This window comes from Ambystoma mexicanum, chromosome 6q (genome assembly GCF_040938575.1).
Source record: "Ambystoma mexicanum isolate Mex_15411 chromosome 6q, UKY_AmexF1_1, whole genome shotgun sequence".
Lineage (NCBI taxonomy): Eukaryota > Metazoa > Chordata > Amphibia > Caudata > Ambystomatidae > Ambystoma > Ambystoma mexicanum.
In genome coordinates, this window is record NC_090937.1 from 1,111,242,749 (window position 1) to 1,111,267,749 (window position 25,001).

Here is a 25,001-nt window from a genome sequence, read left to right on the forward strand (position 1 = left end):
AAATAAGCCTGGAAAAATCCAGATAGTACTCTGAGCGGGACCTTGTTGGAATGTACATGTGGCACTGGTGCAGCTATTTTTTCCTGAGGAAATAGTTTCCCAGATTTGACCCCACTACATGGGTTCTCTTGATTCTTCCGACAATGTGCTATTGGCAGTTTGACCTCTGTCAATAAATGTGTGATGAGATCTGTGAATTACCATTGATTATCCCCTTGACTGCATCCCCCAAGACAACTACCAAGGGTCCATCTGCAATTTGATTCCAGTAATCCTTTTTATTTTTGCAGGATTTCCTTCCTGCGACTTTGGGGCACATCCATCACATTTTTGCCATTGTTCCCGATTCCCTATAGTTTCTGTAGCACATCTCAGCACAAGAAGGTACACCTTTGTGAATTCTAGAAGGGGTTCTGTACCACCAAAAGTAGATTTTCTGAGGCCATTCCTTATGATACATCTGGAATTTGATCACATGACTCTGGGTTGATTATCATCCCCAACTCTTTCTTCCAACTGAGCATGTAGGGAGCTTTCTCGTGGGACTCTGCCCTATCCAGGTATCTATACTATGTAGAATACTAGTCTCTTTGGAATGAAACCTTTTGAACAGTAGCTCTCGTGGTGTCTTTGTAAGTTTTTGCAGTCCTTCCCTATTGATCAGAGATCCAGTTGTGCATTTGTGGGTACCAAAATCTCTTGGCTTTGTTTAGAAGAAATGCTTTTTTAAATCTTCAAATATGTTAGGGGGTTTGGGGGGACCATGCACAACCTGTAGGCCAACCTGTAGGCCAATAGTAAAGTGGTTCAAGTAGCCATGAGAAAACATGAGTCACAGCCTGCAGGGATTATGAATGGGAGGCTGATCCACTGAGTTCCCGGGAGCCTCCTGTACAATAGTATTCCAATGGGCTGGGAGGATAGCTCTGGGGTAACATATTTTGTCTTGGAAGCAAGACGAAGTAGAGCAACGCTGGTTTGAATCCTGGTTCTGCGCTTAGAAACTTGAGCAGAGTATAACATATTAATTCAGTAATGGATAGTCGAACTATGTCCTTCTAGTGGTAATTGAGCTGTCCATAAACCGCTCATTGTTCATTACATTTTCTGGCCCCGTGACCCAAATTAATCTAAAGATTCTTTGTTTGGGCATGCTTATTGATGGCCTAATTGGAACGGTGAAGCACATGTATATAACACTGTAAATTAAACCCTTCTTTACCGCTGCTATGCACAGCATCCATCGACCCATCCAGGAAATCTCTTGCCCAAGCCATCTTTCCAAGTCTTTAGTAAATACCTGGAACAGAAAGTAAAAATTAATTCTGAAAAAAGCCCCCACAAAAATGTTATTTTAACTTCCAAATAATCCAAGGCGACATTGAACCAAAGGAAGTAATGTGGCTTTTTAACTAATTGTAACTTAAAAGGTATCAAAATATGTATACACTTTAATTTCATGTATTGTTTCAAGAAGCCAGAGACCACACCACATTTGTTGAATTCCAACATCACAGTGGGAAGTGTGGGTTGTATTCTTCTGCACAAAAGGACATTGTCCAAATATACAACCACTTTGAGGTCTCTTGGTACCTTTCCTTATTCCAATGAGCAAAGGGCTCCATGGAATGCCCCAATATCAACAAGGACAGGTGGTAACCCTGACTGGATCATATAGATATTTGTATTGGGTCAATGAGTGTCCTATTTAATTCTATATCTAGTTGGAGGATTCAGAAAGTTTGATAATGAGATTGATATGGGTACGAAGCCAAAGGTTTTGACAATTGTATGAATACAATGCCAATTAAGTCTGTCAAAAGCTTTGTTTGTATCCAATGCAAATATTCCGAAAGGGACCCCAAGGATTTCCCCTGTTTGATATATCCAAGTCATGTCTAATATTAACATGCATGCATGTTTGTTTCAGTGACACTTCCTGTGTGATCAGGGTCCACAGGGATGGCAGGACCATCATAAGTGAATACATTTGGCGGCCACATTCCATAGGCTGATAGGGCGGTAAGAGATACAATCAAGTATTTTGCCTGCTTTTGGAGCACAGAAGTTGTGATTTCTGCCATAGATGGCTTTACATTTGTGACTGGGGGAAAGATTTGAAAGGGGCCTTGAAGGGTCCCAAAAGTTGATGTTTAAATGTTTTGTAGAAATGAGGCACGTGGGGCCATCTGTGCCAAGGGCTTTATTTGTCAGAGCGTGGAGATTACCTATTAATGAAATTAAAAAAGCAAAATATTCTAGATCTTGCTTTTATTCCATTTGGGGTTGGGGTTTGATTCAAGAGAGCTGTGTTGCTCATCTCGGTCAATATCATCCTTTGATACAAGTAAGGTGAAGTAATTTGTCAATGTTTCCTTTTTTCGTTTTCATACTTTAGTTTACATTCACCTTCCCTTATTCGGGAATTGTAATTTAGTCTCATTCCATTAGCCTTGTTTCCCACAAAATAGTACATTTAGTTTGGAATAAGACTTGAAGTCTTTATTCAGTGATACCTTTAGTTTGTATTTATGCTCCTTTTCCTGAACTTCTTCTCAATGAACAATCTCAGACTAGCTCTTCTTTTCATGTATGCTGCTGACTGGCTAATGAATTCTCCTCTCAATGCTGCCTTGTAACCAAATCCGACAACAGCCAGGTACCTCTGAAGAATAATTCTAGTTAAAATAATTGGTGCTTGTTGATACCTTCTTGTCTCATACAAAGGGTTCTCTAAAAATTGGATCATAGTGTCTTTGTGGAGACCTTTGGGAAATTGCTGTCACTGATTGGGAGAGCAGGGAATTGTACAAAAATGCACGTGGCTTTATTTCAGCCATGTGTATATACTTTGACTGTGGTAGAAATAAGTCAATCCGAGACAACCCACGCTATGCATTTGAGAGAAGAATGCTTAATATTTTTTGCCAATATGCTGCTGCCGTCATGCTTCTATTGGCCCTAATTCACCATGGTCTGTTCTAAGTAAGTCTTAAATCCTGACGCTCAAGTGAAATCTAGCAAGCTTTGTTCAAAAACATTGCACTCCTATGAGAAAATATCCTTTGCCTATAGCGCAAGTTTTTAATGAAAACTATTGCAATTGACTCAGCTTAACTTCTCATTTGTTTTAATTGTCAAGGGTTCCACATAGAAAGCAAGCCATAATGGGGACATAACCAACCCAGGGAACACCACGTGTGAGGTCATGAGACTGGACCTGGTCCATAGGTGTGTGGGTGAATGTGGCATGGGACTTTACAGAGCTTTTAATGTTCTTCCTTGTCCGTAGTGTTGTGGCCACTTATCCGCAACATCTACAATCTGCTCTAGCCACCTTCCTGCAGCTGCAGTGCTCTATTTCCATTTTTTGAACTTAAAGTGCAGCAGTCGCCCGAAGGCATCTTGGCGCTGCCTTACATCAAAAAGGGAAGAAGCAACTAAGACAGATAGGTCTTCAAGGATCTCCTTGAAGGGCAAGAGGGAGCGAGTTCCACAGTGCTGAAACTGCCACCGAAAAAGACCAACCCTCACCCCTCACCCCTTACCCGGATAAGCCTGAAACGAGGAACCTCAACTAGGAATGCCCACAAAGGATGAGTCCCCAGGCAGCTCCCTACCCCATTTAGTACAATTTTTGTCTGAGAGGTGGTGGGGTTTAAGAATAGTGAAGAAGTGAAAAAGGGTGCAGTTTGCAAAGGTCCTTAAGATTTTATGTCTGTTGTGCCTCGTTACCTATTCATGCCTCGTTATACCTTGAAATACATTATGCACTGGTTACACTTTGTTGTACCTTGGTATGCCTTATTAGGCTACACAGTTAAAATATTTATGAATCATAAAGCGCCAACTGCAAGCACAGTTGCTACTTGATGTCCGAAGGATGAGACAGGGAGGGTGCAATATCCGATTGGACCAATTTCCCCAGTGTAACGCTGTCCACCCATACACATGCCAATAAGACGTGTGGCTAGCAAAGACTCGTCCAAGCCCTCGTAACGTTTAATGGCCATTATGCACACACACACATACTAGCACCTCCTAACTTTCCCATACTTCGGTCCCTCTGAGGGCGTTCAACCTCCAGCACGTTCGGACCATACCCATGGTGAAAGGCGCTATACAAATGACAAAAGGAAATTTAGTGCAAGGTTAAGAAAAGGGGAGATAGTGGAGGAATATCAATGCTGGAGCAATGTGGTCTCCTGGTTTCTAAACCAGGATAAGCATGGGTGGCTTTTTAAAAATATTTTTAAATGAATGGAAGATTGTAAATCATGTATGGTGACGCAGGTAAAGAGTCCTATTAAAAGACTATCTATAGCTCATGTCACTTTCGGTCTTTGTGTAAGTGGGAGGATGCGTTTGAACAAGTGCAGCTGGCAATGCAATTTGTAAGGGGGTCAAGGGGATAGGAGAGACCCACAGTGTCTGGCCTTGAAGGGAGCGAAGGAAAAACCTATGTAAATTATCTGTTTGAGACATTAACAAAGATTTTGTATCGCATTCAGTCATGAATGTGGTAGAGGCAAGTCTGAATTGAATCTATATATCGTCTGCATAGGTTTGGAAGGATGTAACAAATTGAGCAATGATGTCCGCAAACTGTTTAATGTGTGTATTCGATAGCCCATGAGAGATGATTGAAGCTTGGGGAAACGCCTCAATTATAGATCATAGACTTGGAAAGGTAAGAGCCAGATTTGACCTGCCATTCTCTATTGGCCAGAAGGGATGTAATCCATTTTAGGACAATGGTTCTGATGCCAAAGCAGTTTTTCAATTGATTGAGCAGTGTGGTGTGGTTTATAGTGTCCAAGGCAGCTGATGGACTGAAGAGAATGGGAATATCAGGACTTATCAGGAGATTTCAGCAATTCATTCCTCATAAATATTAGGGTGTATTCCATCCCTCTTGGTTATGAAGGATATTGTGAGCCTCACTTTACTCCAACAGTTGTTGCAATGCTATATTTTTAAAGGCGTTGCCAATGATTTTCACTCTAGCCTGTCAAGCTTTCAGGTCCTTAGGACCTGCAAATTATAGGTAATTTATCTGGATCTAGCTCCCAACCACCCACTAACTCTCCCCAGAGAGTCCAACTGCAATTCCACATTGCTTTACTTGAGTTAATGATACATCTAGGCGGACATACACTTTATACTAGCAAATGAATGAGCCAGACCCATGCCTCAACCGCTGCATTACTACGCTGGTAGGTGTCGTACGGGACTGCCTACTCTGCAAAGTTAAGTTAATGCATGTTTTCAAATTATATATAGTTGGCAAAGATTTTTCTTTTGCATAGTTCCTGTCTGAGTGGGACCCCCAACATGTATGCTTATAACGTTTGGTGATCTCCACCTGATTTTTCAGAGTGAAGTTCTATCTGACCGCCTTCCCTTGCTTAACCTAATTCGCTTTGGAGCACGAAGTCCTTAAGCCTACTAGTGCAGGTGGATCTTGTCGTCCACTTAAATCTATTGTGTAGCACAGGCTGGTGAAAGAAATCCATTATTTGTACACTTTTTTTTTTTTACTGTGAGCCGGGTGGCCAACACTGGCTTACCTTGTTGTGTTGGCCCTGTCTTTGCTGGCTGTCTTCTTCATGGGTAGGGTATAGTAAAATTACAAATGACAATTTTCTTCAAGGGCTCTGGTCAAAACCTGAGAAGTAGCTTTGTGTGCCTGTAGCTAGTTTGGGTGGTGGTGCTGGTTTCTTTTTTAATTGAAGGGGCTTAAATGTTTGTTTGGACAGATTTTCTGGAGTCCAACTAAGGGCTTAGTAAATCCATTTAACTGAGACAGTACAAGTCTCCCCTCTTTATAAGGCTGTACCACCTGAGTATATGGTAGCGTAGACCGAGCAGCCAGGCTTAACTTTGGAGGGAGAGAGGTCTGTAGGAAGGTACATCGAACCTGTAGTATATAATGGATTCAATAGAAACACTTAACGCAAGTATTATAAGGCCCCATTACGTCTTGGGCTAAGTACTGGTCATAGTCATAAACACATTTATAAAACACACCGCTATGTATGTAGACTGACCAAAGCATAGACCTTGTTCAGAAAACGAACAGTAGTTCTAGGCAGTTCAGACCATATCAAATACTTTTAGTATTTTGTTTTAAATTATTTTTATTGATTTATGGTTTCAAAAAACCTGTATCAAAACATTTAAACATTGCAACCATTCATCAATAGCCAACAGTCCACGAATTTAACAGTAGAGAAATCATAAAGTAATTACATAGGCGAGTCAAAAACATCTTTCAGAAACTACAAGAGGGAAATGGTATCCAACAAGCCCTGTCCTCATCAGAAAAGACCAAATCTTCCTCTCATCCAGTGTCCCATATGACTCACATTTTTTTATCAAATGTCTAGTTTTTCGATCCGTCAGTCCTCGGCAAAACAATGACGCATGCATTAGAGTTTCCATAGTGTGTCTTTTGACAAAATCTACATCCCTTTGGAAAAGTTTTCCCATAGATATTTAAAAGTTGGTTTGTGGGGTACAAATCGAATCTGAAACGAAGGAATCTATCGCTGTACCAGCCATTAGGAGCTTTGGATAGGTATTTCGGGAGGACTCTGCAGGGATTTGTTTCCTCCATTAAGGAATCCATCAAATGGTGTGAATTTCTTTCCAAGTCTTGATCCAGACACTTCGCCAAAGTTTTTTTTAACCTTTTCCGGTAAGTTACATCATTCCTCCCCATCTAATTGTAGGTTTTTCAAAAGTTGTCGACAACAATCCAGCCACTGTCATTAAGACCTCATCTGATCTCTCTTGCTTGGCTTTCAAAATATCATAAGGGGCCGCCAGCGGGGGAATTAAAGTTTTCAGGTAAAGGGACAAGGACTTCCATGTCACTCGTCTTTTTTTTTTAAATTTTTTTTTATTTTCTATTAAGACATTTTTATTGAATTTTGACATAACTAAAACAGCCACCAAATCGGGCGCCAAAACAACAAAACGAAAAAAGAGGGGACAACACATTAAGAGCACTCCAGTACAGCTTCTTCAGTCATGTGTTTACATGGTATTTTAGTAGCTCACATCGCCGTGGGTCGCGGGCCACTCATCCCGCCCACCTTCTGTTCATGTGGAGACCACCACTGCTTAGGACGTCAAGGCCCAGTCTCTTCCCATTTCCCCCATATCTTGGATGCTTTATTCGGGCATCCTCTTGCGCGATGGACTCGGTGCTCCGTCATGGCACATGAGTCCATGTCAAATAACCATTGTTCCAGTGTCGGAGGGTCAGGTGCTCCCCATTTTTGGGCAATGTTGCGTTTCACTAGGGCCATGGCAGTGTTCAATAGCAGTTTTTCCCATTTATTGAATTCAGACATGTCCGGTACCCCCAATATTAAGACCTTCGGATCTAGTTCAACAGGGCAAGTGAGGGCTCTGGACAGCATGCAGTCCAATAGTCACGGATCCGAGGGCATGCCCAGAGGATATGAAAGAAGGTGCCTTCCTCCTCTCTCAGCGAAGACAGTTCGGACTCAGTACTCTACTCCAGCCATATAAAAGAGTTTGAGGGTAGTACACCCTATGCAGGATTTTAAGTTGCACCAGTCTAAGTCTGGAGGAGATGGCTACCTCCCATGGGTGCATTGGGACCTGGATCCAGTCCTCGGGGTCTATTTCCCCCACCTCCCTTTCGCATTTGGCCTTTAATCGCAATAACTCGGGAGTCGCGAAGGAGGTGATAGCGTTATAGGGAGTGGATGTACATTTGCTGGGGATATACTCGGGTAGCATATTGCGTTCGATTGGAGTGTAGTCGGGGATTGAATCACCTGGGGGCATATGGGTTCGGAGGGCGTGGATCAGTTGTGTAAAGTGGTACCGCTCGGTGTTGGGCAGTTGGAATCTACCCTGGATGTCTTCAAATGAGGTTAGTTTCCCATATTTTAGGACATCTTTAATTCTAAGGATTCCCGCTCTTACCCATCGAGGCCGTGGTACGAGGTTCTCGATTTCCTTAAGGGTGATGTTGTGCCATAGGGGTTGTGCTGCTGTTATTTTGTCTTCCCACCCAACAAACACGTGTGCTTGCCTCCAGACCGTAGTAATGTGAGCCTTAGTTGTGAGCGGGGGGGCCTACCAGGAGGTTGGTACAGTTCCTGCAACAGGTCTGTGCCTTGTATGGGTTCCACTTCTGCCCTAATGTGAGGTAGCGCCCGATCCCTGTGAAGCAGGTCGTTGACTACCGAGAGTTGTGAAGCCCAATAGTAAGTCTGGAGACGGGGAACGCCTTTCCCACCCTCCCAGACTGACCTCTGGAAGGTACTTAGGGAACTCATTTGGGGGGGGAGGCCGCTCACGCATTGCACTAAGAAGGGTTTCTATACGGTTGAATTCGGGGGCAGGGATTGCAAGCGGGGCATTTTGCAAAACGTAGAGGAATCTTGGCAATGACATCATTTTAAAGAGCGCGGCTCTCCCCATAAGGGTCAGAGGGAGGAGTTTCCAATGGCGGATGTCGTTGACCAGCCTATCCACGATCGGCTGGAGGTTGTCTTGTGTATCTAGTGAGGTCAGGTGTTACCCAAATATTTAAAGCCCTGCCGTTCGAACCGGTATGGACATCCTGGTACCTCTGCCTGCTCCCCCCCCTTCACTGGGAACATTACGGATTTCTTCCAATTAATTTTCAACCCACTGAATTCCCCGTAAGTGACTAGCATTTGAGTTACTATGGGGCAGCTCCGAGCTGGGTCAGCCAGGTACAGTAGAAGATCGTCAGCATAAAGAGATATGCGGTCGTCATGCCCTTCGGGCCACTTGAATCCCTTCCATGCTCCGCTTTGACAAAGCCACAGTGCCAGTGGTTCAATGGCGAGAGGGGAGAGGGGGCCGCCCTGCCGCGTGCCTCTACCCAAGGGAAAGGCCCTGGAGGTCTATCCGTTCACTTTGACTTCTGCCCGGATGTTTGTATAAAGCAATTTCACCCAACCTAGGAAGCATGGCCCGTATGGGATTTGGGAAAAGATGTCCCACAGGCAATCCCAACAGACAGAATCAAATGCCTTCTCAAAATCTATTGCCAGAAGTGCCAATGGGGTGTCAAGGATGGGGGCCCGTTCTAGCGCCAGGTGGAGTTGGCGCAGATTCATCCTGGTTGATTTATGAGGCATAAAGCCACATTGATCTGGATGTAGAAGTGTGTCCGCTACCCGTTGTAGTCGGTTAGCCAAGAGCTTGGCCAGGACCTTGGCTTCGCCATTGATTAGCGAGATCGGCCTATAAGACGAGCATTGCTCTTGGGGTTTATCAGGTTTGGGGATGACCACTATGGTGGCCTTACATAGGTCATCTGGGAGGGAGCCCCGCTCTAACGCGGCCAGCAGCATCTGGTGCAGGGGAGTTGATACGTTATTGCCTCCCAGTTTCTGCCATATCTCTATGGGGAATCCGTTTGGGCCCGGGGTCTTCCCCGATTGCAGCTGTTCCAGGGCTTCTACCAGTTCGGCCTCGGAGAGATCAGAGTCCAACATTTCGCGTTGCTGATCCGATAGGGAGGGGAGCCACCACCTCATCGAGGAGGGTCCGGTCCAGCGGTCGCTCCGGGGCCTGGTATAATTCGGCATAAAATTGGGCGAAGGCTTCTGCTATATCGGCATCTGACCGACAGATCTCTCCCTGCGGGGTGATGATCTCACGGACCGAGCGCCGACCCTCATCCCTTCTCTCAAGCCAAGCCAGCAGCTTACCGGCTTTATACCCAAGCTTGTATATCCGGGCCCTAGATTCCCAGTGGGCCTCTTTGGCATTGTCTAACGTAAGGTTTCGGAGGCATTCACTGGCACGTTGAAGGGACCTATGGGTGTGTGGGGTAGGGTCTAGGTTATGCTCGTTTTCTCTGTGGATTACCTCCTCCTCTGCCTCAGTTATCTTCTGGAGCTTCTCCTTTCTTTTGTTCGCTGTCCAGGAGATTATTTCTTCCCGCAGCACGGCCTTATAGGCCTCCCACAGCACAATCGGGATTAATCGGGGGAGCAAGTCCACTGAAAGCATATTAGACAGGTCTGTGTGTGGAACAAATAGGTAGTCAAGCCTGGAAAGGGAGCCGTGGGCCCCGGAGTGTAACGAGTAGCCTCTGGTTCCCGGGTGCAGTTCCCGCCATACATCACCAAGACCCAGGGCAGACACAAAGTTAAACAGCTTCGTGGGGAGGTTCGGGTTGCGTTGTCTAATGTGCAAACGATCTAAGGTATTGCACATGACGTCATTGAAATCCCCTCCCAGGAACCACTTCTCTGATTGATGCTTACCCAACAAGGTCAGGTCATCAAGAAGTTCTTGGCCCAGCCCAGGTGGAGAGTAAATGGAAACAAGTCCTAGTGTTTCTTCCCGGAGTGTCCAAAGCGCCATCACGTAGCGTCCGCGAGGGTCCTGCTCTAGTGCATGTAGAACAAACGGGACCCGTTTATGTATAAGGATAAGGGTGCCCCTGGATCCCATGGTGTATCCCGCATGAAAGGCGGTCTTGTAATTGGTGCGTAGAAAAAATGTACAGTGTGCCCCCGCAAGGTGTGTTTCAGTGAGCAAAGCCATGTCGGGGGAATATCTGGAGAGTAGCTGCTTGACCAGACGTCTTTTGATCGCGGAACCCATCCCATTCACGTTCCAGGTGAGAACCTTGAGAGAGCTGGGGCGCGTAGACATGGGTGGGTGAGATTGGTCAAGTGACATCTGGTAGAGGTATAAGAGGGCTAGGCAGGCTGCCCCTAGGGGTGCAGCCCCGGCGTGTGAGCATGCGGTGCACAAAAGATGAAGATTCAGGTCTGAAGAGCTGATCTTGTGTGGTGTGGTCCCAACCAGCCTGGAACTCCACCATCCCAGGAGAACTACCAGGGAGGGTCGGTCCTGAGATAACAAAGTTCTCCAACTAACTCCTCCCTCCCCCTCCCAATACTCCACCCCAACTTGAAGTACCTGTCGACCCAACATTGCTGACAATCAAAAGGAGTAGATTGACAGCTTTAACTGCCCTTATTAAAGTTTAACTAGAAAGTCAAGGGGGGGGGGTGGTGATGGTGTTGTACCCCTCTTAAACACCCAAGTGGGAGGTCAGCGATCCCCCGCTTACCGCATTACAAACGTGTGAAATCGCCTTTAGTAGTCTCATGGCTTCGTACTGACAATGACCACAAGGTAGTTACCCCATGGGCAAGGCCCTCAGCGGGTTCAGGGCGGTGACTCATCTCCCCCATCTTCTGGCAGATCTGGTGGTGGTGGCCAGTCCGGCCTGGGGTGTTGCTCCAGTGGTGGTCTGGGGTTCCTATTTCTGTTGTTGTTACCCCGGGTTGCGGACCAGTCTCCTTCAATGTGCTGCTCCGCCCAGCGCCACGCTTCTCCAGGATCATTGAAATGGACCGTCGTGCCTCTGTGATAAATTTTCAATTGTGCGGGAAAGAGGAGGCCGTACTTGACTCCCAATGTCTGTAGTCGCTTCTTAAGCTTCCCAAAGGACTGTCTCCCTTTCTGTACTTCCCTGGTGTAGTTGGGTAAGAAGGCCAGTCTAGATCCGTTGAATGTGGTTGTACCTTTGGATCTTGCAAGTTGTAAGAGCACATCCCGATCTCGATAATTTAAGAATCTCGCGATCACGGTGTGTGGGGGAGCGCCAGGCAGTGGTCTGCCTGCAGGCATTTGGTGCGCTCTCTCGATGGAAAAGAACTTTGAAAAGGATTGCAAGTCAAACAGATCTGTTAGCAATTGTTCCAAAAAGAGTTCCATCTAGGGCCCTTCTTCTTTCTCGGGGATACCAAGGATGCGAACGTTATTGCGTCTGGACCTTCCCTCGCTCTCCTCCACCCTGGCCCTCAGTGTCTTGAGTGTGGCCGAGATTCCTTGGATCTGTTGCTGCACATTGTGTAGGCCGTTTTCTGTTGTCGCGATCCGTTGTTCTGCCTCTCCAGTACGCGCTCACAGCTTCTGGAGGTCGTGTCTAAGGAGGGAGACGTCGAGGCTTATGCGATCTATCTTCTGCTCCATAGATGAGCGGGAGTCCGCAATGGCCGCCATAACGTCTTTAAACGAGAGCGCGTGTTCAGTTTTTCCATCCCGACAGGATGTAGCAATTGGGAATCCGTCTGCTGTGATGAGGGCACAGTATATTGTTCAATTGTGTTCTGCATGTTGGGCTTCCTCGTTCTTTCTTTACCCATGGTCGCACCCCAATCCTGGGGAAGTAGCACGATAAGTGTTCTTGCCAAGGGCCTTCGGTGGCGTCCGCTGGGTCGGTCCCGTCTCAGTCGGGCGAGGGGTGGTGTGGTTGGGCACACCGCCTGCCCAGGTGGTGTCACCCCTCGGTGCGGATCCGCAGCTTTGTGGCCCTTAACGTGTATCAGGGTGTGTATCGTGGATTCGGAATGTAGAACGTTCTTGCTCTCCAACCACGGCGCCACTGGGTTCTTCCCGATGGTGTTCCACTCCCACTCCGCGTGCCCTGTGTCTCGGGGCTGTGGTCTTAGTGCGGGAGGCATCCAATGTCTAGGCCGCTGTTGCTGGTTCTTCTCCTTCTCGGATGGGCCCCCTCTGCGAGCACTGGTTCTGCAGCACAAGGCACAACGTGCCAGATGGCTCGGCCCAAATGATATATGGGTTGGCGTCTCGGCCTAGTGTGTTGTTCCAGGATCTGTACTCCAGACCTTCCCGTTCGTCGAGGCCCCCCGGTCCTCAAGTGGTCGATTTACCAGATCTACTGCGCACTTGAGCGGTCGGTGTAGGAGGCCCGGGAGCTGCTCTCGACGAGGCCCGGCTCTTCTTCCCCAATGTGACGGGTGGGAAAACCAGTCTTTGTCCCGGGGGGTGCCCGGGACACACGTTGCAGGATCTTGCTTCGGTCGCCTTGACCCGGGCCCGGGTCCTTGGGGCCGGGGCGAGTCGCCCGCCTCCCCCGTCGTCCCGCTCAGCTCCGGGTCTGGTTCGTCGTGAGGTCGCCTCTTAAGGATCGCACAGGAGCACACCAGCTCCCTCCGCAGTCTTTCCCTCGGCCGAAACCGTCGCAGCACCTCGTCACCCAGTGTGTGCCATTCGGTACGCTTCTTCACTCAGGCGGCCATTTTGGGAAAGCGCCGGGCGATTCTCCGCCCACCTTCGCCTCGATGTATCTTCGTGCCCGGCTTTCGAATGTTTTCACCGCCTGGACCGAGTGAGCACCACGGTTCCCTCTAAGCGTAGAGGTAGTTTTAAAGTTTTATAATTAGCGATATCAGGCGATTTATCAGGATTCATGCGGCGATCGCGGGAGCGACGAAAGGCTACGTCGTCCTCATCGCGCTGCTAGCCACGCCCTCCCACTCGTCCTTTTAATGAGATGAGCTCTAATTCATATCTCATCAGGGCCGTCGAAACAATCCTAGGCAGGCTCAGAATGTTCCTCCCAGAAGTATCCTTCCAAAGAGGACCAGAGTTCCCAGGGAGTAAGCAGGAATGCCTCAGCTCCAAAAGTCAAATAAGGTACTACCTTTAGGCTGTAAAAAGAAAGAATCGGTTGGATGGAGAACTTTCCATAATTCATGTGGATCCTTCTCCCCTGACCCATCAGGCTCATCAGTCTGGCTTTCAGATGCCCTTGACGTGGCTCATTACAAATGCTATTGTTAATAAAAGTTCCAAGATAAATAATCTCTGGAGTCGTTCCTAGAGTTTGGCCTTTAACATGCCACTTAAAGGCAGATTTTCCGTCAATTCTTTGAGGCCCCATTGTCATGATACTGGTTTTCCATAAATTCATAAAAATGCCATTTTGCTGTAAAACGCTGTTTAGTGCTACTAGCAGTCTCTGAAGGCCAATCAGAGTTTTATCTGTTAGCACAATGTCATCCGAGTAGAGGAGCCTTGATAATTCAACCCCCCACACCCCACCCATTTGAAGGAGCAAAAGCTTTCGCGTTTTTTAAACTCATCACACATGTCCGAGAAAAAAGGCCACATAAGGTTGCGGCTAATGGACATCCCTGCTTTAAGCCCCGGAACGTAGGAACAAGTTTGGTCAGTGATCCTTCAGTATTCAGCCGGACTTGGATTTACATGGAGTCCTAGAGAGTCTCCAGCAAGGGAGGGTGGCAATTCCACGACTCAGACTTTCTCCAGAGAAGCTGACAGTCCACACTATTGAAAGCTTTGGACACGTCCACAAAGGCTAGGTATGTCTTAGATTAAATAAATGTAGTATAGGACACTCCTATTAATGGGGAGTAAAACCACAGGTTACCTTTTAGATTACTTTACAGTAAGTCAAGGGTAGTAGACCCCATCAGTTATGCAGTGACACTCAGTTAAGGAATCACATAATCAACCAACCCTGTTTCCAGGATAGTTATCTGAATAGCGGAACACAGATTAAAGGAAGAGTATACCTATAACTACATTTATGATAAGTTATACTATGTGAGTAAAACCGTTAGGTGTACTATTCAATTGCAGTTGCTTTTCAGATCAGTGGAACACAGACAAAGGTAAGCAATAACTCTTAACACTAATTTAGGATGCACCAGGCAGCTCAGGGTCCGGTACACCTACAAAAAACATTGTGAGAATGGCACACAGCTTTTCTAGGCAGGTAAACCTAAGGATGATTTTTTGAGGTCCGTGGAACACGGACTAAGGTAAGCAATAACTTTCTAACTTTTAGGATGGCGCACAGCTATTTGAGATAAGTAAAGCCCATATACCTTTTTAAAGGAGCTACCAGCAACTTACAGGTATGTATAAAGCTAAGACTGTTTTTAGAATCTGGATAAAACAGACCAGGGAAAGCAAAACCCAATTGGTGAACTTAAACACTAATATTTTGAAAGAAATAGTTTAGTGAAGTAAACACCATTACTTTTGGGAAGAGGTGCAACCAATTCATAGGTGAGTAAATTAACCTTCTATATACTTTTCAGAATGGCAAAACACATTCAGGGTAAGTAAGAATGTTTGTAACTGCTCATTCTGAGTGACGGTTACCAACCAACTCTTTCACAAGTAACTTTTAAAAACTTGTTATACTTTTGAAGACAGAATCCGTTTCTTATGCAGTCCTTCCCTAGTCGATGGCGTGAGTTCACTCGGAGGCATAAGGGGGGGCCCTAGTGATCTAGGCGCCAGCTGTAGGCAGGGCGAGATGGTGTTCAATGGCAGGTAAAGACAGAGTTCCTGAGGAAGTCTCTTCAAACAAGTAAGTATTTCACTCTAAAGTTGGTTGCGGTCCAGGGATTTCAGAGAAGATACCCTAGGATTCCAGCAGTGGGCCTGAGTGAACTGGATGGGTGGCACCCCAATCACAGAAAACACCCCAAAGCTACACAGGAATCACAAAGGGTCAAGGTAAAAGGGTGGCTCTACCCTCCATTAATGCACCCCTCTCCCTCACCTTTTGTTTTCTCAGGCCCTACCAGAAATGCCGTAAGGCCTAATATGGTAGTCGCCTGTCTGTTTCCATTTCCTTAGCTCTTGCACTGTCTGAAATGTTGTCAGGCCGAGTATGATAGTTAATTTCACATCCTTACTGTTTATGGCCTGTAAGAATGTAATTGTATTTTCCCTTGTTCCCTCCCTTGCCTTGAAGAGCTTGGAAACACATTCTGTATAGGCGCTATATAAATAAACTATCATATCATATCAAGGTAAGTAAATACCCCAGCCACACAGTACCTTAGCATGGAAGAAGAGTTTGCAGCAATAAGACTTTAGGATCTGCAGCCAAAAACCTGGTTGATGGACTCCTTTGTCATGGAGACGGAAGACATGACTTAGGAAGGGATTTTGCTGCCGAGATCAACGGAGAAGGCTACAGACAAGAGTTTCTTTGCGGCTGGGTGCAGTTCTGTGGTTTTGGTGCTTGTCACGCTCCCCTGGGTCTCTGCGGGAGCAATGGATTCCTCCGGATTCTTCCTCTCTTAACTCTGGAACTGGGAAGCAGACCTGCCAAAAGAATGGGTGTTTAGGGGGTTTCCGTAAATAGACTTCCTAAACTTCCCTCCGCCCTCCCAGTGTCCCAGTGGAGTGTGTTCCCTTGCTGGAGTGTGGCTCACCTTTTGGTTTAGTGTGGCGCGTTCTCCATCCTGCATCTGCAGGGGCGCGGAAGTCTGGGGTTCAGAGCTAGTTGCTTCACTATGTTCAGGCAAGCGTAGGTGTGAAACACACTCTTCAGGGTTTGCCCAGTTACAGCACTGGGTATGTCAGTGAGTTCAATGAATGGGATTAATTCCAGGAGCCCACAGGTAAGTACAACTGTGGGAGGAAGGTAAGTTCAATGGAGACCAGTTAGAAGCTAAGTTCAATGGAAACCAGTTACTTCACTAGTTTGCGTGCGGGTTACAAGGTGAGTGGTTGATTGGAGACACGCTGAGCGTTAATAATGAGTTTGTTGTCTTTGCAGGTCTCAGAACGGACTGCCAGCTGGATGCGGGCGCAGAGAGAAGAGTTCCGCTTGACTCGCTTCTGAAGGTAAGTTACTGTGGTCGCGCGGGAGACTGGGGCTTTATTTGCATGCGCGCGCTTACTAGTTCTAACTTGTTTTTTTCTTTCTTCCGTAGATCGGGTGTGGAGCGCTGAAGATCGGGGCCGGAGCGCCGAATAACAGAGCCGAGAAGAAACCTGCCTAGATTGTGAAGAAACAGCTGACGGGAGATCTCTGGTTATCCGAGCAGTGGGGGAGTGAAACAGGTAAGGCTATTCCAAGCTGCAGAGCGGCGGAAACAGGTAAGGACCCAGGCTGTGGTGAACGTGTGCTCCAGGCTACAGAAAGCACACGAAGCGTGGACCAATTCTTGGGTGTGGCTTATATAGACAGCCAAACCCAAACACTAGTGTGTGCTTCACAGTTCTTCACAGTTCCTGGGTGTCCCACGGGCATCCATGTTGGAAGCACAGGAAGTCACTAGGAAACAAGGCTTATGTGAATGGGGTACATTCTAATACTCCCTCAGTGCATGTTTTGCCTGCTGGGTTTTCACCCTTCTAGCCCCTACTTGTGTCTCCGGCTTTTCCCCATGTGTTTGTGTTACTGAGGTGTGGGTTCCCATGCTAGTACCCAGGACAGTGCTCTTTCAGGAGCCACGAGAAGACTGAATATCGCTGGTCACATTCTCGTCACTAATCTGGGCCAACACTGTTAGGACTTTAAGGACTCGATTAGTTTCTCCGGAGGTCCAGCAGGATGTCACCAAAGTTTCAGCTGGATTTCAAGCATCTCACAATGGCTCGAGGTCCTAGGCTATTGTTGTATTGCAGCCTGGCAAGGTCACCGCACTTCGTGGGATGGCTCAAAATGCAGGTCTTATTGAGCCTAGTGGATCTCACCAGGCTCTGGGTAATAGTTTTCAGAGTCCCCAGGTCACTTGGAAGGAAGGGTAACCGCAGGCTGTGATTACACAGCAGGCTCGCCGGTTGCTGGAAATCATGTCAGCCTTGGTTTCTTCATCTTCGGATTCAGGTCCAGTGGTAGACTCCCTCTTCACCTTCCAGGATCAGATGTTTATGCAGGAACCCAGCCAATCACACAGGCATGCAACATTCAAAGAGGGGGTGGGAGTAGGAGTTGGGTCGCAGTTTTGGCAGTCCTTTTAGGTCAGCCAGCCTCCCAGTTTGAACTGGATTCTTGCAGGCAGGCCAGAAGGCAAAGGGCTGGAGAGCTTTGGACTTCACCCCCGCTTCCTGCCTTCACAGAAACTCTAGAGCCTGGGTGGGCTTGACAAGTCTCCCGCTGAAGATTAAAAACACACAAAGGACTTGAGGGCAGTGGAAAGACCAAGAAGCACGAAAATGGCCAAAAAGAAGACTGGGGCCATTTTGGGTGCCTTTATTGCAGCTGTGAAAATTAGGAAAAAGTTTCACTGCCATCTGCCATTTAAGGTAAGGTAATTGTTAGAGAGAAAGGGGATACTTTGTATCGCCCCAGCACTCCACATAAATTGGTGTGTTCTGGGTGTTACCTAACAAAATGTAGAAGGGATACAACTATCCTTTCTACTCTTGGGAACTGTAGTACTCACATGGTTAGCCGGAGAAAGGAAAAGGGAGCCCAAAGGGCAACCCTGTTCCAATAAAGGGTATATCCCAAAAGTTGTCAAAAGTAATGAAATTAAAAGGACGCTATGGAGAGTCTGAAAATTGACACCCATAAAGAGTTAAAGGATCTGTGCATGTGGAAAAAGGACCAGTCCAGCAAAAAGTTCTGACGGTCTCACAAGTGAGGGGGGATTCAGCCCTAAAGTCAAAATCTTACCTAATCATCATTTCCCTAAATATGCAGAGTGACCGAGCGTAGAAAGAGAGCCAGAACCACCCAAGGGGGCAAAATGTACTCCGACTCCCCCCTTTCCCCCAGAGAAATAAAAAACTCTCATTGTCGCTCCCACATAGAAACAAAAAGCGTTGTATGCACACAAATGCATTTTTTAAAAAAAGTTCTTACCTGTAGCCCCACTCACGAGTCAATTCTTCTTGGCCTTATGCTGCTTGCTGCATTAAAGGCTCTGGGCTCCCTCACAGCATATAACAGGAACCAGGAATCCGAATGCTTCCTGGCTCTTCTATACGTGGGGTGGAGCCAGAGTGCTTCTATCTGGCGGCCCCTTGATGTGTAGGTACGCACAAAAGCACCCCCTTGCACATTAAGGTATGCAGAACGCCAGCCCGCAACTCCAATGGGCCATGCAAGGCTGGGGAAGCAAAACACCCCCAGCCTTGCATGGCTCATTGGGCATGCGTGCCTTGGCACTACTGAACTGTCAAATGGAAGCCATCCAGGAACTCGACCACAGAAACCAAACATCTGAAGCACGAGAGCCACAGCAAGATGCTGGAAGCCTCTGGGACAACTATTGTCTAAGCCAACTACTTCAAGGTGAAACTCTGGTCCATCTTTGACAGTGGGGTCCTTTGAAGGGGCCTCCCACTTTTGAACCAGTCCTGAATTGCTGTGGCTGTCCTCTTGGAGCTGAGGAAGGGTGGTCCTTTTGCTGTCGTACATAATGTGGAATTGAGAATTCATCCTTTGGATGGAATGTGCAGAGGTGTGGTGCTGTAAATCGTCCCGTGCACCCCCGTCATGGGATTTGTCATCTAGTAGCTATGCTTCTTTCACTCTGGAAGAGGAGCCTTGCTGGACCCTGCATCCTTTTTCCATGTGCCTGGAGACCCTTTGGTGACGCCTCAGGGAGCAGGGATCCTTTAATTTTTAGCACAAGTGTAGCCTTGCGGTCTTCTGGTCTGTGTGGGCACTGATAGAGACTGGAGCCACCAGACCAGTTATCAAATTTAGCCATGTGTGCTCTCAAATGATTTTAGTGTCATAGAGCTTAAAGGGTTCAATTGATTTTTACAGAATGAGGCAGTCTTACGATTTCTGAGGAGATCTGATATCCTAGGTTACAGGATGTTTGGCTACAATAGCCCCCATTGATTTCTGATTTAGTTTTGTTTAACGTGCAATCAAGTTATAAGTCTAACCATTTGGAGCTTTTTTTATCACTTTAAAATGTTCTCTTACCCCTACAGTGATTAAAGTAGCGAACCCTGCAATATTGGTGATGTTTACATGATTAAACTCCATACTGTGTTAACTGGTAAATCCTGTATATAAATGGTCAGTTTATAGTCAGTTTGATTCTAGAAGAGGCAAATTGTTCAGATGCCAAGTACATGCAGTATGCTAACACTGTAATGTTTTCCTCTCTAATTTTCTCTTGAAGGATGATTTAAATACCCTATGTCCTGAAATGGTTGTAAAGGCCCAAAATGTGGTTTGCACTTTGGATGTGTAGGTGCCTTCTGCCTGATTATACAAACAAATGTGCAAGGACATGAATGGGAAAAATCGTTAATGATTTCGGCCTGTTAATGCTGGACAGTTGTGTTCGAGGCCACGTTCCCAAATCAGGGTATTTGTATAAAGGGAAGATCAAATTCAAAGGGCAAAATCCATTATTATTTGGACCTCTAAGTAAGTTTATTAGGTGGTTGTGTGCCCAATGTTGGTAGGAGACGGAAATGCCAAGCAAGATGAGGGGATCCAAAATAATAAACCTAGCATGTGATGGTTTGAAACTTGGTGATCTCACGGAGTCTGTATATACGTCAGGAATATATGCAAGCAAAAATGAATTTGATTAATATCACATTTGAAATGGCTGTACACTAGAAAATGCCAGGATCTCTTATGAATTATCACCCCTAATTCTTCAACATTTGGGTCCTTGAATGGAAGGGAAGCATTCACTGAGCAGATAAAGAACATTACTGTTGCACTGCTGCTAGTTACTTTACCCTAAATTTTAGCAGCGCTTTGGTGCCTTTAAATAGGCTTCGCTCAGGAGACCTACTGTCATATTCCTGTTTTTTCTGAAATCAACGTGATTATAAAGAACCTCAAAAAAGTAGGGCATTGGGCTCAGTTAGTCTTACAGATTTGGTCTTGAAGTCTTCAACTCCTGGCCAGAATATTTGAACATCTTGTTGTGCAACATTCTATAGGAGTCCATTTAACTATACCCATGCTATATAGATACTAATATAAAAAATAACAATGGGAAGGAAAACCCTGATAACCATAGCTCTAGAACATTACTGAATGTGACCAGCAAGGTGTTGGGGAGTTTTACTAAAGTCCACCTGTGGTAGGAGTGTAGAAGACTCACACTTGGGGGCACAGGGCTCCAACTCTTAGTATAGGCCTGATCTACATATGTATGTATGTATGTAGGTACAATGACTGAGCACCCACGCTTAATGTAGGAGGGAGATGGGCTGTACGTGAGTTCAAAGACCTTTGAGAAAACCTTTAGTGAAGGAAACTCACAATTTAGTTGTATACAAATATGCTTATTCAAGACATAAATCAGTTTAAAAAAAATTGATTAGTTTGCTCATTAAAATGTTCTTGATTAGCAAATAAACCCATTTGATTAGCAATGGTATACTAATATTTTTAATGTCACCAGAAGTTGTTTATACCCAAGAAATAAAACAAGCAACAATACGGCATTTCTGTGTACTGCTGAAGTAAGACATTAGTGAAAGAGTCGGGCCTTGCAAATTCTTTAAAATTCCGCTAGACCTGCATGTCTAGTAACTTAGTTTACCTACTCAGTCTAAGCAAAGTGAACTTGACACTTGGCAACAGATGACAAAAAATGCAAATGCACTTTCTGTAAAATGGTCACCAAAAACCCAGAGGCCAGCCATGCACAGTGAAAATTATGACATTTACTGCCAACAAAGTAAATATTACCGAACTGTTTTAAATGTCCCCTGCAAATGGTACTTGTCCTTCATAAAATCTACTATACTATGCGAAGGGGTGAGTAGACTTTACATGCCCTGGCTGGGTGTCTTTAAAAGGTTAGCTCCATGAATAGACACATAGATGCAATAAAAAGGCTCTGAAAACAGTATGGCCACCCCTCATGTTTTTGCTGTTTTACAAGACAATCAAAATCATAGGGCAAAGTGAGCTCCGGAGGATAAATACAGTGCATGGTATTGCAGTGGATCTGTAGATGTACAGACTGGATGGAACTATTGATCACTAATTTCTTATTTATTTATTAAAAATTCTTATATCCTCTTGCCACACGCCCGTAGGCTCCAGGGCGCGCACGAAAAAGACACGAACAACCGAGACAGATAGCATTAGAACGGCGCGAGGGGGGGAAACCATGTCAGAAACTTTGGGTCAACTGAGAGCAAGGATAAGAGAGACACTACGGCGATTGTTCCGAGTCGAGCAGGAGATTGAACAGGAGCGTCTTCAGCTCCTTTTTAAACTTGGCTTCTGTGTCAATGGCTCTGAGCTCCGGCAAAGGCAGATTCCAGAAATCGGGACTTTATACACTGAAACTTCGTCCACCAGCCTTTACCAGTTTAAATCTGGGTTTAACCAGCCTCATGCGGTACTGGGCCTGAGTGGACGGGAGGTGGTCTGAAGTTGAAGGCGAGCTACCAGATACTGGGGTGCTGAATTCATTGCTCATTTATTTGTGAGGGTCAGATCTTTGTCATATTCTAAGCCTTACAGGCAGCCAATGAAGGCGATGCCTCGCTGCTGTAACATGCGCTTGCCTAGTGAGCCCTGAGCCCTCACTGTCCCATTCTGGGAGACCTGCAAAGCAGCTATGGAAGAGTGGGCACAACCGCTAAACAAGCTATTGCAATAGTCCAACTGTGTGTTGATGAGAACAGAGGCCAGCTAGGCTAAGTGCTTGTGAGCAAGAAAAGGGCGGATATTCCACAGCAGCTTCGTAATTAACCCACACGCAGACCGGATCGACGTGACCTGTTGAGGCATGGACAGTTCGGCATCCAGGACCACGCCTAGGGTTTTTACTCTCTGCCACCGGGATCGGCGTACCGAGCAGCAGAAACTGACCATACTCAGCTGGCAAGGACCTCAGCCTTGATGTGGTTGCTACGATTAAGAGCTCTGCTTTGACAGGTGGGGTTTCATTCCAGCAATAGTTTGTATAATAAATGGTTAAGAGCAGGGGGTAATCTCAAAAACATGGGGAGTGGCCTCCAATGGAGGTTGCCCTGTGACATGACACCCTGCATCAAAACATCTACGGTATCCTTGATTAATTGGATATTAGCCTTGTGAGATGCCACCTTGTTGGAGAAAATGTTATGGATTGACCCCATTCCTTGTACTTAACAGACCCTAATAGGGAAGGGGGTTTGCTTTTGATTTAGGTTTAGTCATCGCCTTTGTTCTTTTTTGCCAAGGTTTTGTATAAAATCAACAATATACTAGAGGGGTCTTTACGGCAGTGCCGTTCCGCTAGGCGTTTTTCACCTCCTGATTGCAAGGATGTCATCATTGAACCAATATTTATGCATGGTTTCTATTTTTAACATGCGTTTCTTCAGTGTTGCTAATTGGTTTTGTGTCAGTCAGAGCTTTAGTGATATGAAGAGCAAGATTGTTGACCCCATTGACATCCTCCAGAACACCCAGATTTTGTACTAAAATTGGGGTGAAATGTGCAAAAGACAGCTTTTTCATGTTATGCATACAAACCTCCACTCTGGGATTCAGATCTGCTCTACAGGGGGAGACGTAGGGATGAGGTCAAATGTGAGTAAGGAGTGCTCTGACCAGATACAAGGTGTCACTAAGAAGTTATGCAAGGTAAGATGATGAACCAGCAGCCAGTCCAGAGTGTGACCAGCACTGTGGGTGGGACAGTCAACCATTTGTGCATAGCCAATTCAAGTCTCCCATCACAAGTATTGGTGCATTCAATTCAGTAATTGCGTTTTAATTGATAGAATGCTATTCACATAAGGGCAGAGACCTCGGGGGTGTGTAAAGAACTACTATAGTAATGGAGGGGTTATCAGTGAGTTTCCGTTTCACCACCAAACTTTCACAATCCGTGGGAGGTTCATGTGTCAAACTATAATGCTGCAAAGATGATTTCAGGAGCATAGCCACTCCACCCCCTCTCCTACTAGCTCAATCTGCTCTGAGCAAAACAAAGTCAGGAGGAACGGCAATGAGAGCTTCTGAGGGTACAGAATGGTCCAGCCAATATTCGGTAAGTGCCAAAATATCTAATTTGGCAACAGATCTGTTACCTCCAGGTCCTGCTGACGTAGGGACCGGGTATTTAATAGTCGCAAACGCAGGCCCCTCCCCCCGACAAGGCGGGAGTATCCACTGCTGGTGATTGAACACTAGTGGGAGGTAGGGAGGAGTCAACAAATGCAGGTGGAGTACCATCATGCAGGAATGTACTTGCACCATTAGGTGGAAAGGTACTATAGAAGATGCATTAATCTCCGGTAAGCCCATGGCAGTACCAAGGTTAGTGCAAGGGGCACGAGTTGCATGGAGCTCTGAGGGCAGACAGTCGCCAATGAGGGCCACGCTACGCCTGACCGCCAGCCTTCTCTGTCTATTTCGCTGAATAGACGAGACAAGGTCTGTGCGTGAGCAGGAAGAATGGGCAGACATTACTAATGCCCAACTGAAATACTAAAGGCTAGAAGGGTAACTCGCCAAAGGGCAAAGAAGACATGCGCCCCTTCACGTATCTTACCTATCTAGTTATCTTTGTCTATTCATTCTGTAAGAGAAAGGAAAGGACGAGACTAAGCGGAGTGGATGGCGTAGCAGGCAGAGTACTGAACAAACTAGGAGGAAATTTGTTGTTTGTGGCCATATCACTTTCTCAGGGTGTCTGTTATAAAGCAACAGGGTGATAAGATGGAATGTGCTGGAGTATGGGTTCAGCTCATGGGTTGAGCACTAGTTGCAGATGTATGCAACCAGTACGTCACAGAACTAGGTTTGCCATCAAAGTCATTTTGGCTGTGTATTTATGTAAATTTTCAAAAGTGTTCTCGCGTCTATATGATGCATCTTCCCCAATAAAATGAAATCTAGTTGACACTGAGATTTAGATATAGTAACCTAAACTTTACTGTAAAGCATGGAGAAACTACAGTGTTTTACAGTAGAAATACAGCAATTATGCATTATGTGAGGAATGGAATTGCATGACTGTCTTTTAAAAAATATAAAGTTAACACATACTGGTCTTTGCCTGACAGGATATAGTTGGCTCCATAAAAAGTGTCATCCGGATTACTTCTGGCTTGCAATTATTTGAAGAAAAGTAATTCTTGACTAGCACTCCCACACAGGCTTTTGGCACTTAAGAGTGGCGGAGATGATTACTGCAGCTAACATAGGACAAAAGGTTGGAGAGAGACCTTGAGGGCAAGAGAGAAATTCTATTCTATTTATTTATTTATTTTTGTCGGCTTAAAATGATTTACAACATAGACAATCTTTAGCCCCAATATCCCCATGAAGCAGTTTAAAAAAAAAAAGAAACATTTTTATTAATTATCCATCTTCTACAAGTCCTTCACTCCAAATTCCATTTAACTCATTTGTCATTTTGCAATTGTCTAGTTCTCGGAAAATAATCATTACCCAAGGCAAGAGTGATGTGCGTTTTATCCCCTTCCAACAA

The 25,001-nt window shown here is 45.8% G+C and overlaps 1 protein-coding gene across 6 annotated transcripts in view; it reads left to right on the plus strand.

The window, feature by feature from the left end:
• The window catches only part of FRYL (FRY like transcription coactivator), a 3,055,992-nt gene that overhangs the window by 624,462 nt on the left and 2,406,529 nt on the right, over positions 1-25,001 (plus strand). The window lies entirely within an intron of this gene.